This window comes from Athene cunicularia (genome assembly GCF_003259725.1).
Source record: "Athene cunicularia isolate RWA chromosome 1 unlocalized genomic scaffold, athCun1 chr1_part2, whole genome shotgun sequence".
Taxonomy (NCBI): Eukaryota; Metazoa; Chordata; class Aves; order Strigiformes; family Strigidae; genus Athene; species Athene cunicularia.
In genome coordinates this window covers 26,021,461-26,024,682 of record NW_020799092.1, presented here as the reverse complement: position 1 = coordinate 26,024,682, position 3,222 = coordinate 26,021,461, and positions in this window count along the sequence as shown.

Genomic DNA, 3,222 nt, shown 5'->3' with positions numbered 1-3,222 from the left:
CAATAAATGCGAAGATGTGCTTAGTTGAGAGCAAATACATGACTTCTTTGCGTAAAGCTTTTAAATGGGTTATTTACCTAATTTCATAAACCTGTAACAGTGTCCTCTTTGCTTCCGTGAACATGACTAGAAGCTTTCTCATTCAACTAGTACTACACATTTTGCCCATAAATGTGGAGTTTCTGGTTTTCTTCCCCTCATTTTTATCTAAAATACTTTCATTCTGTCTTGTTTCACCATCCTATGCTGCCTTGTTTTCAGTTACCATTATGGAAAAGAATGAAAAGCAGGGAGCTCAGCGGGAAGAACGACAGGAGAGGAAGAGCTTGAGCAGGGATCGTGGAGACTCCTAAAAGCTCAGGTTTTTATATCTTAAGAGCAGGTGATACAAGTATTTTTTTTATAAAGATCTGCTGCTTACAAGATACTGATTTCGGACAGGTTCTGCAAATACAGAGACAGCCCCATCGTGTCTCTTGTTCTGTCTTTGCCACGTGCTACTGCCAGACCTGCTTCGTAGTTAAGCTGTCCTAGAACGGGCAGTGATGCTTGGTGGTGGGTAGAGGGGGCTGCTGTGAAGGAGCTAAGGGCTCACCCCCCAGCCCTCCAGCTTCTTAGTTTTTTGGGGGGAAGAATCGTGTCACCACCTCAGTGCTATCCTGATGTACACTGGACTCAAGTCCTTTTTTTGTTGTTTGTTTGCAAATCCAAGACTGGATTTATTACAGTCACCCAGGGTGAAGCATGCAAGTTTTCAATCCATTTTTGCCTGATAAAGGCATACCTCTAGCTCTTTTCAAATACAAAATAAAGGCCTCAGGCTGCTGCAGGAACCTCTGCACGTGTGCTTCTTTAGCATCCTGGTAGGCCGAGCGACTGACCCGAGAGCTTTCCAGAGGATATTGATCCTACCTGTGCACAGCCTCCGTGCAAAGTCCCACCAGCCCCGACGACGCTTGGCAGCGGGAAATGGGCTTGTTCTGAGGCCTCAAGGCTCTTTCCCCAAAAATGGCTGTTGAATTTGTCTTGCAAATCTCGTCTGTGAGACGTAAGACCCCGAAGAGCAGCTGTGCCAGAAGGCTGCACGCTCACAGCTTTTGCTTCAGAGCTGGCGCCGACATTGTGTGGCCGTAAAAGCCGGTCGGAGGAACTCTCCAAGTCTCAGTTTGAAGTTTTTAGAAGGCAGCGCTGGACACACGGGGGAATTATTCCACCTAACATGCACAGGCTAAAACAAAAGTTCATCCTTGATATACCTTAAAGATATGAATATTCATACATTTTCCAAGAAGTCTCCACCTCTCTACTACATTTACATAACACTGGCATTGCAATATTATACTACATGGGGGGGGGCGTGTCTCAGGTGGCCATTTGAGCAATTACCCCCCCTACTCCTTTCTCCCTTTTATGGTCATGAGTCTTTTTGAGGACAATTTCTTCTCCTTGGATGTTTCCCAGCTCTGTTGTCCAGCCATGCTGTTCTTTCTTATCCTCCTTGTTTGAGCAATTCTGCCAGGATGTGTCTGTTCTCAGGGTTAGGATATTTTCTCGGTATGTTTTAATCACTCAGGCCTTGTTAAATACAAATTTAAACATTGTTTGGCAAAAGAACTTCTTAATATTTAAGGTATAATGGATCACTAATTGTTACAGGCACCAACTGCTCGCAGGCATCAGTGGCAGCTTTTTTTTATGGCTTCAAGGTGCCAGGGAAGCAAAACAAAACCCCCAGAGCCTCACAGGGGCTCACACCGTCCCCTCAGAACACGTTCCTGCTTCATACTTGAAGGGTTTAGGCTGGGGTGGAGGGAGGGACTAACAGAGCTGCTGACTGCCTGCTTCAATTGTGCCAGGCCTACGCTCTGGTGTAAGCCAACTAGACGGTTGGTACCCTGCTCATAGGGGTACACTGGGAAAAAAAAATTCTATACAGAAGTAAACTGCGAACTTACAAATATTGTTTGTTTAAATAAAAAACTTACAGTGGTGCTACTCATAACACATTCTGTGGTGCGACTCCCTGAACTCGGTGTCGTGACACGTGAGTAGTTATTCCCTCAAAGAGCAAAAATATCAAGGGGGAAAAAAAAAAAAAAGGCAAGAGCAGCAGTATCTGGGCGTGTGAATAGACCCTATAACACTGTGCCTAGAAGGTGCTGAAGTTAAACTGTGCCCTTAGTAAATGTATTTTTAACCTTTACCAAACAGGCTTGTTCTGCACCTATAGAATTCCCTAAAAACCATTAATGAGATTCTAATATAAAGGTGGTGAGTGAGGCAGCTGCAGCAGGGCAGTCAATAACCTGCTTTTGGCCAATCCCAGACACCAAGAAAAGCATCAGTAGTGACAAATCAAAAGTGCTGTTACCAGACTATTTCAGTCTCAATAGGCAGCACTAGGATTGCCAGAAAAAAAGCAAATACGGTTTTGTCCAGGGTCAATAGGAATGGGAAAAAATTACCTTCCAAAATTCTGTTGGTTATCATGAAAAGCCACTTTGATTTGGTCTTACCTTGTGGCTCGTCTTCCCTTGCAGCAACAACTGGGACCATAAACCAGCCCCGTGGCTCCAAGGGTACCAGATGAGGCATTAGGCCTTTCCTCTTGCACGTTAGGCCTCGTGTGGAGCTCAAAGGGTCACTGTGGTAAGCACGGCCTTTCCCTTGCAGGGGGTTCTTCTCAGCATCAGTTAGGAAGAGGTGCCGGTGGGTGGAAGAACCGTTTCTTTATGCTTCATCCTCTTGCATTCAGAGTGTTTCCCTAGCTCTCCTCTCTCTTCAGCATCATCACCCAGGCTGACGTTCTCATCTCCCTTCCTTGCCCAGAGCAGCTCTCCCCCCGAGTCCAGCCCCCCCATGATGAAAGAACCAATATCCCGTGCACGAGAGAGTTTAACCCCCACCCACCGGTGGTTCTGGCCAGGCCTCTGGAAGAGCTGTTTTGGAGAGGTGAGGCATGGCCCTGGATATGCTGGTTCTTCCCTTGTTCTCCCTCTAGATCTTGTGATTTGTTCTGATTTTGAGCTGTCAGCATCTCGCTGGCATTCTCCATCTACTTGCCTGACTTGTAGCTTCAGATTCTTTAGAAGTTACCCATCTAAGTATTGAAAAAAACACATTCTAAGAACAAATCACAGAATCATCTCGGTTGGAAAAGCCCTTGAAGCTCCTCCAGCCCAACCATGACCCTCCCCCTGACCCTTCCCAACTCCCCCAGAT